This window comes from Myxocyprinus asiaticus, chromosome 14 (assembly GCF_019703515.2).
Source record: "Myxocyprinus asiaticus isolate MX2 ecotype Aquarium Trade chromosome 14, UBuf_Myxa_2, whole genome shotgun sequence".
In the NCBI taxonomy this organism is placed as follows: domain Eukaryota; kingdom Metazoa; phylum Chordata; class Actinopteri; order Cypriniformes; family Catostomidae; genus Myxocyprinus; species Myxocyprinus asiaticus.
Window position 1 is genome coordinate 2,151,452 of NC_059357.1, and position 14,763 is coordinate 2,166,214.

The following is a 14,763-nucleotide window of genomic DNA, read 5'->3' on the forward strand; positions in this document are numbered from 1 at the left end:
AAAGAGTGCTTCCAAATTAGGACAGCACATCCTCTTTAATGTTGCTACATCTGTACACCAACTTTCATTGATGTAAAAGCATGTTCCACCGCCTCTCATTTTCCCCATTAACTCCACGATGTGATCCGCTCTGAACAGCTGGAAGCCCGGCAGATTTAACGCGCTGTCCGGAATGGCTTCACTCAGCCAGGTTTCTGTGAAGCACAAGGCAGCAGAGGTTGAAAAGTCCTTGTTTGTGCAGGTGAGGAGATGTAGTTCGTCCGTTTTGTTAGGAAGAGAGCGGAGATTCGCTAAGTGAATACACGGCAGCGCTGTTTAAAATCCGTGCCGACGGAGTTTGACCTGCGCACCGGCTCGTCTCCCTCGCCTGAGTCTCTTGAACAGCAGAGCTGCGCCTCCAACTAAAATGTCTAGCAAAACGTCTGAATATTCGAAAACCAGGAAAAGATTGTCTGGTATATGCTGTCAAATGTTCAGCAGTTCGTCTCTGTTATAACTGACTGGAAAAAGACTACTAATCACAGGACAAACAAACAAAAACAACAAAAGAACTGAGGAGCTCCACACCGAGGCAGCCATCCGCGGCGCCATCATGATGATATCACTGTTTATGCAGTGGTCTGAGGCTTCTTCTCCATCCATTTACATTCAAATAGCTCTCCTTGTTGACCATTCCAAGATGGCACCACGGCTGGCTTATCCAAACCAGCTTAATGAGGCATCTACGTATGTATATCTATGGTGGAAGCAGTTTGTTTACCACTATAACTAGGAAACAGCTCAACTATTTGGATTTACCACCTAAACTTGTCATGCACAGAACGACACTTGTGTTTGTCTGCCACGGATGCACTGAATGTGCAATGGTGTGATGAATGTTAGCGTTTGTCTGCTGCGAGCCCACGGATGCGTTGCAAGAGATGTGAAGAATGTGAGCTTCTCTCTCTGAAGGGGATTTATTTGGACACAAGTATAGGTTTGAGAAATGCATTATACCTTTATAATTGCGATCGGGAGCCTGAAAAACTCACAAGCGGTTCACTTCCACAATTTAGGAGGATTTAGTTCATATCAGCAGCGAACCGTACCAGATATCACATGAACCGTACTCCAGACCACCTTTTAAAGCGGACTCAGGTGCGGTTCCTGGGACCGTACCAGAGTTCGGAAAACAACTTTCACATCATCCAAACGAACCGAATTTTGAGTCATTCGAAAACATGGTTAAGTTTAATCGGTCATTTCCAAACCCTAGCCGGGTTAATTAAAAATGCTTGTGATGAGGCTCGTGAGTCATGACACAGAAAATGAAACAATTCAGACGCGCTTGTGTTCGGATTTGGAGGGGAGGGTCTCTGTTTCATGATGCGCTTGTGTTCGAATTTGGAGGGGAGGGTCTTTGCTTCATGACACGCTTGTGTTCGGATTTGGAGGGGAGGGTCTCTGTTTCATGACGCGTTTGTGTTGGCATTTGAAGGGGAGGGTTTCTGTTTCATGACGCGCTTGTGTTGGGATTTGGAGGGGAGGGTCTCTGTTTCATGACGCATTTGTGTCCGGATTTGGAGGGGAGGGTCTCTGTTTCATGTATATATATATATATATATATATATATATACACAGGCCTATATCAAATTCTTTCTCACAATGTTTAATTGTTTCTTACCCTAAGCACCAGGAAGGCTTCTGATTCCACTATAGCAACCTCAGGAAGTTTGGAGGTAAGTAGAACAGGAAAGGCCAACATTTTAACATGAGATGCTATATCTGTGTTGCAGTAAGATAGATGCCGCATTACCTTGAATGCTTTTCATCAATTGCCTCCATGTTTTACTTGACTAGAAAGTGTATAATTGATCATCTGTATTAAATAAAATGATTTCTCTGCACTGACCTCTTCATTATCTGTCTGCAACGACTCAAGAAATATAAACAAATCACTACAAAACAAAAAATATCTACATATTTTCTACTTTTACTACTTATCCAACAGTTGCAAAATTTTTAGAATAATGAAGATGACATAACTGAACTTCCAGAGGAGGTCAGTAACTTGAATAAAGACCATGTAAAAAAAATGGCTTCTCATGATAAACGTAAACAAAGAGATTTTGTATAAGGAGAAAATTTGTGGTGATAGCCTTCTCCTTTTGGAGAAGCCTGAACTCACAACACTACCCCTTTCCCTGAATGCAAAAAAAAAAAAAAAAAGTAGAAAAAAGCAAGAGAGGAAGAGGAAGGATGGCAAGTCTTTTTTCATAAGAGACTACAATGACGGCGGAAGCAGCCCGAATCTTCCGCCTGATTCTACAAAGGAGTGTGAAAAATATAAAAAAATATGTTGCAGACATGCCACAGTTGTCACTGTTGAGGAAAGACACTGAAGAAAAGTGCCTCTCTGATGTCAAAAACAGTGTGCAAGGTGCTAAACTATGTGAGACGATAACAGGAGGGTCTCAGTCTTTGGACAGGTCATACTTTGGTCTTCTGTAACAGAGTCCCCACTGATATTAATAACTGGTTGACTGAAAAAGGATCTTGTGTGCATGATGTTGTTCCTTTCCTGTGCAGAAAAGATGACTGCCCCACAAGAACTTCCTCATCATATTCTTGCTGTTAAATCATGTGATTGATGGAAAAGACCCTTTGCTTGAAACCTTCAGTATGTTTTAATAGGAGCTAAAGTGCACAAACCAAATCTTAAGCATCTATGACAATGAAATATCATACAAATTCTGGAAGGATCTCATTAAGGGTCGTTATGGAGTTGACATCTCTAAAATATGAATTTTTGAGCTACGTTTTGCAGAGATCAGTGGTATCTCTGTGCATTCTGCCTTGCAGTGGTGTCAATGAAGACAGAGGACTCTGTAGATAAGCTGAATGTTCTCTGTGTAAACCAATGTGAGGGGGGGTAATGAGGACAAACAACAACATGAGGAGGGATTTTACAGGGGAGGGAAGGTGTCTTGGTGGAACTTCTACTTCTCAGAACAGCCAGGGTCAATGCATTCATCAAACGAGAAATGTTTTACTACATTGTTGATACCATTATTCCAGACACACGCAATCTGAAGAGAGCTTGTGCATACGTCAACATCTTCCATCTTCCAGGATGTGGCAGCACTACCTTAGCCATGCATGTTCTCTGGAAGCTCAAGGATACATTTAGTTGTGCAGTGCTGAGGGATAAATCTGACGACTTCACCGATGTAGCCCAACAGGTCATGCAGCTACTTACATATGAGACAAATGAGCAACCAGCCTGACTTACTGTTTTGCTGATAATCGATGATTTTGAAGACATTTGTGATGTAAAAAACTCCAACTGCAAATTGAGGAGGAATGTCAGAAACAAAACATGTTTTCAAAGTCTCCACAAGTCATTCTTATCAACTGCATGAGAGCCGAAACACGTGAACAGATGGAAGGAAATGACGATTAAGTTTTCAGTGGAAACAATTGATCTGAACGGGAACAGGAACTGTTTGAAAAGAAGCTGAAGGAGTTTGAGATAACCAACACAACACAACAACATTTTATGGGTTCATGATTCTGAAGACAAACTTTTCATTGAAATATATTCAGGATGTTGTAAAAAATACCCTAAAGGGCTTCAACTTTCAACACAAACCTATTCTTGCCCTTTTGCATGTCTACTGCAAGAGTGCATTGCTGTCAGTCACTACATGTGAGGAGTTTCTTGGTCTGCAAACAATAACATACTCTGCAAATTTTGAATTCTGCAAGATTGAAGATGGATTTGAGAAGTTTTCCACTCTATTGACACAATGCCCAGCCCTTTCTAATGTTGAATTTGAGGGTGTGAAAGTATAGCTCAACACAGTTTGGAAGAACTTTCTGCTGCTTGTGAAGTGACAAAGGCAAAAATCATTAACCTCCTGCTCACAACAGACCTTATTTATGATTACACTCTGGGGAAACAAAAATTAATGCAAGATGTTCACAGCATGACGGTGAAGAGGCATCATTCAGCCGAGTTTGAGGAATCCCTTTTTTCACCTCTTATCCAAATATAATGAAGGAGACCCCAGGGTTGGAGGAGACTGATTTAAATAATGCAGCAAAGAGCTACAAAAAGGATGCAATAATATTCCAGCTCCTTGCTAGGTACCATTACATCAAAAAACAGGAGTTTACCATGGCCAAGTATTGGGCAAAGAAGGCAAAAGATCTTTCAAAGGACAACTCATATGTTAGTGACACATTAGCACAAGTACTTATGATTGAGCTCAAGTATGGCTTTCACAGAGACAAAGATGATAAAGCCAGATCATCTCAGGATGTATCTTAAATTAGCTGAGTCTGCAACTAAAGCTTGCAAGGAAACACAGCAAACTGCAGACAAAGAGGCTATGGCTCCATCTCAAGGCATTTTTAATGCCTACAACACTGCTGGTTGTCTTGGTGAACTTCAAGTTGCAGTTAAAGTCATATAAATACTGCAAAAGACATCACTGTTTAACTCCGATGAGAACAATCCCCTTGGTCAAGTCCTCTTGGGCAAAACTGACATAAAAGATTTGACACAAGAGGACCCTGTACACAAGCCATATTACGATGTATTGCAGGGCCATATGAGATTTCTTCTTGAACTAAAAGAGACCATGAAGCAGCATTTTCTGGATCAATTTCTGGAAAATTGTTGTGCCAATTTAGGATCACTTTTAGCAGAGAAAGACAAACCTAAAGAATCAACACAGCCTAAGGTTCAAAAGTGCCTTTTAGTACAATATACTGAGCTCTTTTGCAAAATGAATTGGAGCGAATTAGTTAGAAATCAGCACTTGAATACTGTACTTAAATTTGAGAAGACACGGCAATGTCTGGGGAGGAACAAGGGTGATTCCTATACTGGGATTTTAGAATAGTTGTATAAGGAGGACTTTAAATCACCTCTTGAAGAGATCATCCAGCAGTATGATTTTATCCATTCACATTCCAATGGAGGAGAAGTGCATTGCAGACACTGTTAGCTTTATCTATGCCAATGTAATTCTCACCAACATTAACCCAGAATCTCAGTACATCAATGCCCTTACCGAGAACTTTCTGAAATGTTTGATATAATCAAACATCCTACATTTTTCAGTGAGATCTTGCTATTGCACTACATCACCGTTTTATTGTTATGGCAAGAGGCTGACCCTGAATTACCAAGTTTTGTGTCACAAATGAGGACGTCATACTCAAATGAGCTGAAACTTGTTTTAACCTGGGAAATGGAACTGGTTACCATGGCTTGAATTCACAGAGGGGTACCAACAGCTGTTTGAATCCAGAGCAAAACATCTCAACTCAATTGAATGATGAAAAAATGTGGGAGCAAGTGAAAGGCCAAGATATACTTTACAGAGGTTATGGTGAAATACGCCACAAAGTTATCTTGGCAGACACATCTGTTGCAGATGTGAAGGTTGAAGGTTAATCCAATAGCCAATTAGTTCAAAAGCCAGTTCCGTGATGAATGTGGCACTAGAGTGACCATTTTTATTGGATTCTCAATGAATGGACCAGTTGCACTTGACATGGACTTAAGGTCTATGTCATAAGTAGTCATAAGGTACTTAATCTAATAGAGCCGACTGACAGACCTAACAAAATTGAATGAGAAAACTCTTTTCAACTCTATTCTCTAATTCTAAACATATAATGACACTGAAGTCAATGCACCAAAGATTTGTAGTTGCTTTTCATTTTTATAAAGGATTATTTTGGTGTGCCTCATTATCATGTCTTACACACATCAAAGCTGATAATGGTTAAGAAAAAAATTGATTTACACCCTCCCCAGAAGGGTTCATTTCACTTCACTTATTGAAGTAGTTCATAATAATAGCAACTTTGCATGTGTGGTATTGGAAGTTGTAACGAAGGGTGCGGCCCTTTTCAGGAGTACAGTAACATTGTTAACTCGTTTAGCTCATTTTCCAGAGAGACACGTGTTGTACTACCTTAATATTGTTTCTTCATTTCTTTTACATTGTTTTTTACATTTCACTCATATACTCATATATCCCAAAACAATTTTTTATCACATACTCTTTATATTATTTATTTCTTATACATTACTTTGTCATTTATATTGCTTTGCTATGTTTTGGTATTGCATAACCTTATATTGTGTAAGGAAAACTGTTTAAATAGTTAATCATTGACTTGTGCAAGGCAGAGCTTTGTAACTCTTTGCTTGAGACAATAACCATATCGCCGTCACAAGTTAGAGATTAGAGTGTGTCTCCTTCAAGGTCTTCAAGGTCATTAGACAGTTTTATGAAATTTCCATTGCCTTTGCTTGTTATATTAACACATGATGACTTTTGATTTGATTCTCCTGAGGAGCAGGAGAAGGAGGGCTTTAAGGTATTGTGGGATGAAAAGAGGAGTGAGAAGCTGGTGATGGCAAAAGAGGAACTAGAAGACCACATGGAACAGCAACTTGGTGACCCCTACAAAGACAAACTGCTTGGCTCCCCTGGATATGTCCCAGCCAGTAGTGGAATTTGATGTAGATCCGCCTAAGCTGAGTGAGGTGAGGCAGGTGGTAGAAAAAGCCAGGGCAACTTCAGCCCCAGGCCCGAATGGGATACCATACAAGCTGTAAAAGAAGTGACCCATGGTTCTTAAAATGTTGTGGAGACTGTTGAGGGTTGCCTGGAAGAAGCAGTGCATACCCGAAAGAGAAGTGGCCATCTTAATACCCATAGAGCAGGGATCCACAGCATTAGGCAGTTTAGGAGCACTGTTCTATTGAACGTGGAGGGAAAGCTTTTCTTTTCGGTGGTAGCAAGGAGGATGTCTGACTACCTCCTGAAGAACGGATACATAGACACAAGCTGCCAGAAGGCAGGCGTACCAGGTTTTCCTGGGTGTGTAGAACATGTGTCAGTAATATGGTAGCAGATCCAGTCTGCCAAGAGAGATAAGACATACACGTAGTCCTGGACTTGGCAAATGCCTATGGATCAGTTCCACACCAATCAAATCCCTTTATTGTCACACAACCATATACACAAGTGCAACAGTGGGTGAAAGTCTTGGGTGCAGTTCCAAGCAACAATAACCATCTGATTTACACATAACACAGTTTACACATCTGTTACACAACACAACATACAATATACACCTAATAATATACAACATACAGTATACACAAAATAAGAAGACTGTATACAATAAAAAATAATATATAATATACAGTATACACAAAATAAGAAGACTGCATACAATAAAAAGATACAGTGCCAGTGCGAGTAGGGCACTGAGTACACATCTCGGTGCCAGTTGGCCAACGGGCTGGTGCGTATGGTCGTGTTGAGGTATTATGACATATAGAAACCTGGTTGCAAGTAATTTGTGAACAAATGTTGTCTGGATGGGAAGACAAGGATGAGAGGTGTTGGAGGGGATCTGGTGTCCAGCTGTGGGGGGTGGCAGAGAGACATCCCTGACTGCTGCCCCACCACCAGGAGATGTTCCGGGATTAATGGGGCGAAACATTGAAGATAGGTGGCTCCTGGCTGATGACCCCGCAGCTGGGCTGAAGACACTGGTGGAGGTGCGGCAGGCAATAATGCCCGGCAGGTTATTACAGCTACCTGTGCATCTATTTTGATTCAAATCGAACAAAGTCAAAAATAGCTTTGACAAAGAAGAATCTAAGATTATTCAATAAACTTTGCAAATTTCTTATCATGACTTTGCTTCATGGCTTCTGCTCTTCTCCTTATATCTAGTCAACTCAGTTTTATTTTTATAGCACTTTTCACCATACACACTGTTTCAAAGCAGCTTTACAGAAAATAAAGCCTTAATGCCCCCCAAGCAAGCCAAAGGCAACTGTGGCAAGGAGGAAAAGAATCCAAAAGATATTTAGTTAGTGGAGAGATAAAAATCATGGGAGGAACCAGACTCAGCTGGGAGAGCCCATCCTATTGCTGGTAAGTCACAAAGGCTATTTAAATTAGGATTGCCAATAGATTAAAATATTAAAGCTTATTAAAGCTTTAGGACTTAAGAACTAAGCAGTATACACATAATTCCTTGTTAGGGGCCAAGTACCGAAGATGCATAAGCACCAACTGTATCGGTTAGTATTCTTCTGTTTATCTTCCACCATTGAAGTCTATGGTAGCCCGTAGAACCATTTGGAGGAAAGTTATGAAATTTGGCATACTGATAGAGGACAGTTTGGACATATACCATAGCAAATTTTGAGTCTCTATCTCAAACCTTCTAGTGTCACCAACAGTTCAAAGTTGCACTTATGTTCACTCTAACTTTTGAACTGTAAGGTCTAGAAACAAAATTATTCTTGGCTCAAACTGACACCATGATAAACAGGAAGACACAACAAAAAAGTTATCAAAAGCTTTTTAAAGACCAAACTGTTCTCATTTAATGCTTCAGTGAATTTGACAGTGAGCATGTCAAAGAGAATGTGAAGCTATATCTTGAAGTAGTTTTGGTGTATTAAAATGAAACTTGGTATATGTCATAGCCATCATGCCCTGAGGGTACCTAAACCTACTTGTCGAGAAATATAAAAAACTTGTATTTTTGCTTATAATTTCTCATTAGTTTGGCCTAAAATCATGGGTGTCACTTTGTTTTCAAAAGTGGTGGGGACATTCAAGGGGGGTTAGGGGGTTGACATCACAAAGAGGTGAAACTCATGAATATTAATTAGCATATGTGCAGATATTTTCAAATTATTTTTTACTTTTTTGATAAATAGTCATTCTTGATGACCAATTCAAGTGCTCCAATACCCAGACAGCACACATACATCTCAGAAATGTCTGTTTTATATATTTTCATCTGAAAATCAACACAATCTAATTAACATCTGTTAAACATCTTAAAAAGATCATTCTTTTTTTAGAATTTTCAAACATTCTAAATCTTAAATGTCTAAAAGACATTTGCTGAATGTCTTATTGACATCCGAGACATAATTATTGACATACATCTTATAGACGTATTGCAGACGAGCAAACATTGTAAAAAATACGTCTTCCAGATGTAAACACACATCAAATAGACGTCTGGGTGATGTACATGTGCTATCAGGGTAAATACTTCACATTAGTGGTCGACCGATGTATCGCTGAGGCGACAAATCGGCCGATATTCAGAATTTTTTAATAATCGGCATCATAGTTACATTTTCCCCTTTGGCCGATTTGTTTCTTGAGGGCGCTGAGAATCGCCTGCTTGCATGTGAGGTGACTGTAAATGTAAATGACCAGTTATGGTTCATTTTGTTGTTACGTGTCATCGTGTTACTACAATAATAGAGCGTGTGCAACACATTGTCATTTAAACGGTCCGCATATCAGAGCCACGACAGATGCGTTTGAGCTCATAATATTAAAGTGCTTGCCTGTTTTATTCCCCTCTCCTCAACAGTTCCCTGTAACTTTTAACTGTCTTGTCTAATAATAAAAAGGCAAATATCAATAAAACTAATATCATATACCGTCTGCAAATACACAACAGATGTAATAAACAAACCTCACACAACTTCAACAGAGCCAGCATCCTGTGGAGCACTCATAAATCTTCCTCTGAAGCACATATTCTAACAGCCTTTCCTCAGCAGTTCCCTGTAACTTTTCTAATGATAAAAGGCAAATATCAATAAAACTAATATAATATACTGTCTGCTAATATGCCCATATCTCGTTTAAACAGATGTAATAAACCAACCTCACACAACTTCAACAGAGCCAGCATCCTGTGGAGCGCTCATAAATCTTCCTCTGAAGCACGTATTCTATCAGTCTCTTCTCAACAGTTCCCTGTAATGTTTCTAATGATAAAAGGCAAATATCAACAAAACTTCTATTATATACAGTCTGCTAATATGCCCATATCTCATTTAAAAAGATGTAATTCACGAACCTCAAGAAAATCCAGCATTTTCTTCCCGTCGAGCGCTCATCTAATATCTTCCTCAGAATCAAAACTTCAGGATCAGGATCAAAAGTTCCTATGATTCACAAGTCATGACGGTCAGTCCGTAACAATCCAAGCAGGCGATCCAGGCCGTTTAAACTGTCAGGAGATTGCTGCTTGCACTGGATCTGCACGAGCGCGAGTGCAACTTGAAAGTAAAAGTGCTTCACGTGTGCTATAAGTAAATGTCTTATTCACTGTGCACTGTATGTACAATTGATTTGATTCGTAATTTTTGAGAAAATGTGACTGCTAACGTAGACATGCCATCTATGGTTGCTGGACTACTGTGTGTACTGGTATTTCCTTCTAATATATTAACAATTTCTTCATGTGCAAATAAATTACTAAAATGTTATGACTAAACAGAAATCAGAAGAAACTGCTATCTACTATTTAAAATACAATATTATTTTTTACAAAGTTAAAATTTAGTGCGAAATTGAGTAAATATAGTGCTAAATAAGAGTTTATAATTTTAAGTTTATGTTATTTACTATATTAAATTGTGTGATATATAAGCATTGTATCAGCCTATCGGCCACCCTGCTCTCTGGATATCGGCATCGGCCATTAAAAAACCCATATCTGTCGACCACTACTTCACATAATTAATATGTGTTAACTTGATCCGTACATCTAACACTGTCAGTACAGGGATTTTGTTAGTCAGTGAATAAATACATGAATCAGCAAAATCTTATCCAAAATGACTGCTTGGTCTCATGGTAAAGTTCTGGGTTCTAATTCTCCCCATTATAACATTTTATGTTAACAAACAATGAATCTGTTGGTTAGTGGGTGTTCATCATGAGCGGGGACACATCTGTTTGCATTTTGCTTCATGATTTAACTGAAAAGGATCACAAGCTCCGTAACAGCAGAGAATACAGCGAGCATCAGGATGCACGAAAGCCGCAACGAGCACTCATCATAACATACAAGATAACACGTTCCAGCTCTGGATCCCCACTTATTATAACACACATGAATGAAATGGAAACTCCTGTTCAAAAACTGGAGATGTTTCTTCTGCATTAGACACCTACCTGACCTGAATGCTATTTCAAAAAGTGGTAGGGACAAAAATATGCTAATATAATAATGTGTTATTGAACACACCAGGGCCTAGTTTCCCTATAACGATTAATCTTAGTGGTTATGAGCATTTTTTTACAAGCGATTCTACAAACATTAAATTGTATCAGGTGTAATTTCGCGATTGTCCTGCAGGTGTCTGCATAAGTCTGTATCCTTACGATGCTCTTAGCGCTGTACGATTACTCCAGAGCACTCGTAAATCTACGAGCATTTTCAAGTACTACTTAAGTTACGATGCTTTTGGGAAACAGCCGCAAAACTAAGATGAATCGTAAGATGGATTCTACGATCTACTTAGGCTTAACGATGCTTTTGGGAAACGAGGCCCAGTTTAGTTATTTTAAATTACTATTAATTTTTTTTTAATAATTATAGTTTAAGAATAATTATTATTTTCCAGAACTCCATGTTTTAAAGTTTCATTTAATTTCATCATCAAAATGGTGTCTAATCAATTCATTCTTCCAATTTTAACAAGTGAAAATATAACTTTTCAACATGCCATTGCATTTTTTTTTTTGTAAAACTTTTATTCAGCAGCAGTCTGGCTTGTAATATATTGCTTAATTATTATTCTTACAGTAAATATTACTTTTTAATATACAGTTGTAATATATTTCTGTCACAATTTCTTCAATTTCAGGCATCTAGATTTTATTTTGAATCATGCTTTTATTATGACATGTGTTTTTCGCCAGAAGCTTCACTTTTCCGGATAAACAGTTCGCGACACTTTTAAGTCACGTCTGAAATCTCATCTCTTTACACTGGCCTTTGAGTCTGACAAATGAAATGTAGGACACAGTTTTGGAGTGTTTGTATTTTAGATTACTAGTGTTTGTGTATGTGGTCATTTTGAAAGGTTATGTTTTAAAATGTATTACTGTGAAGCACTTTGGTCAACTCTGTTGTTTTATATGCGATATAAATAAAGCTGAGATTAAAGTGCAAATATTGTGATTTACTTATATAAATATATAGTTTACATGTGCTGCATGGTTCACGGTGGATTAGTGCTCTGCTCTGTCATCTCATACAACGTGAATGATTTTCAATATGTATGAGCAGTCGTATTTATACATTTAAAGTACACAGCTCATCCACACTAAGATTGCAGCCTTCAGCGGTTTAGTAAATCACATTCGGACATGTCACTTGGATTAACTGTCCATTTCAGTGTACAAGGAGTAACAGAGCACGCATTCAAAATAAGCCTGCGAGCATTTTAAAGCTGTCGTATGTCAGTCATATTGCGCGCTGGTACCGCTGGAGTCGGTGCTCGGTACTACAGAAACACTGGTATCGTTACATCTTTTTTATTCATATGTCAACTTGGTACCAAAGTACCGGTACTTTTGACAACACTAGTCCCACCCGTAAATGACGCCTATGCCTAAAATAATGAAAATGGTCTCTTTAGAACCCTTGAGGCATACAAATTCAAATGATACCTAATGTTCCTATGTCGGCCATATTGATTCTTGGCCATTTTTGCATCGCACCCTGCTGCGTATGGGGCTGTGACCAGTCAGGGTGCCAATGATGACTCCTGTTCACTGTCGAAAGTGCCTACTTTGGGCACACGAGTGTCAGAACTGGACCTTGGAGCAGTGGAAGAAGGACGCCTGCTCCGATGAGTCCGATTTTCTTTTACATCACGTGGACGGCTGGGTACGTGTGTGCCGTTTACCTGGGGAAGTGATGGCACCAGGATGCACTGTGGGAAGACGACAAGCCGGTGGACGGAGAGTGATGCTCTGGGCCATTTATGTGGACATCAGTTTGACACGTGCCACCTACCTAAACATCGTTGCAGACCAGGTACACCCCTTCATGGCAATGGAATTCCCTGATGGCAGTGGCCTCTTTCAGCAGGATAATGCGCCCTGCCACACTGCACACATTGTTCGGGAATGGTTTCAGGAACATGATGAAGAGTTCAAGGTGTTGCCCTGACCTCCAAATTCTCCAGATCTTAATCCGATTGAGCATCTGTGGGATGTGCTGGACCAACAAGTCTGATCCATGGCGGCTCCACCTCGCAACTTACAGGACTTGAAGGATCTGCTGCTAATGTCTTGGTGCCAGATCCTACAGGACACTTTCAGGGGTCTTGTAGAGTCCATGCATCGGCAGGTCATCTCTGTTTTGGCAGCATGTGGAGGACCAACAGCATATAAGGCAGGTGGTCATAATGTTTTGGCTCATCAGTATACATATGAAACACTTACATATAGATATGTCTATGTATTGAAGATACAGCCCAACCCTGCGGTGTGTGAGCCGTCATCAGAGATGCGTTACAGAATTGAGCATAAATCCTCATATTTATCTTCAAATTCAAATTCTAAAGTTTGTTCACTGCTGTTCACTTTAAATGCTCTTGGCAGTTCACATTAAGAGTTGTTAAGTGGCAGTTATAACACTCCTATTTACTAGAGGAAGGCCTGATGTTTCACTGACACATCAATCAGTATTACTCACAATTTGTAAAGTCTCACGGTTTTTATTCCACAGCTATAATTTGCTGCATCTCTGCTGCCCCGTCGTGGCACAGTTACACTTGAGGGTGGATGTTTTAATGAATTTTACATGGATGAAAACGAGGGTGTGAGCTGTGAGGGAATAGATTTTAAGTCTGTACAATGCATGCACTGTATCCTAAATCACAACAGAATTTCACAACTAAGTAAGTGTAAGTGTGCTATCAGGGATAGTATGCCATTCCAAACTCTGCCTGTAAATCTATTCTTCACAGCCTTGTTTTTATTCACAAAAAGTAAAAATGGCGCTAATCTGAATAAGGCTCATCTACATCTATAAGACGTATGTCAATAGTTATGTCTCGGATGTCAATAAACATTCAGCAGATGTCTTTGAGACATTTATGATTTAGTATCCCTTACAAAAAATCTAAACTAGCTGCAAACTTGCCGCAAATTTGCTGCTTGTTATTTTCACATGAAAAATTAGCTTTTGATCCGCCGCAAATGTTTGCCAGAAGTTTGCAGCTCTTTGCCGGTATTGGTGAACCTCCGGCAAACCTTTGGCAATTTGCCGCAAAAGGTCATTTGCATGTGAAAATGATCAGTGGCGAATTTGCCATGAACTCTTGATTTTAGTTTGTAAATCTGATCCTTTTAAGATGTTTAGCAGATGTTAATTAGATTGCGATGCTTTCCAGAGATGTTCATGTGCTATCTGGGTAAAAATGTAATAGACTCATAATCATCACAATTAATGGCTCATGATTTGAATTGCAGCCCAACCTCTGATTATAAAATACAGATCTATTTTATGTTACATATATCTACAGTTGACCATACTGTTTTTCTGAAATTCAAATAGCATTTTTTATTTATTATTTATTTTTTAATTATTATTAAAGAGGAGTCTCTTTCATAACATTTCTAAAGCTATAAAAAGTTGTCACGTGGTCTTTAGCATAATGTTGCATCAGCACTTTAAAGGAATAGCTCACCCAAAATCATAATTTTCTCACCCTAACGTTGTATTAAAACTGTATTTGACAGAATGTCTGCATCAATCACGATTCACCTTCATTATACGGGAAAACATGCCGTTTTAGCACTCCAAGTAAGTTATATGCAATTAGGGGACTTTTATGTTGTAATTATACAGGTCATGCGGTAGAGGGCTTTTATTTTGTATCCACAGGCGTTT

General features: G+C 39.1%; 1 pseudogene; it reads left to right on the plus strand.

Moving 5' to 3' along the window:
- The first annotated feature begins 679 nt into the window (after positions 1–679).
- Positions 680–6,525, plus strand: LOC127451474 (sterile alpha motif domain-containing protein 9-like; annotated as a pseudogene).
- The last annotated feature ends 8,238 nt before the right edge of the window (positions 6,526–14,763 follow it).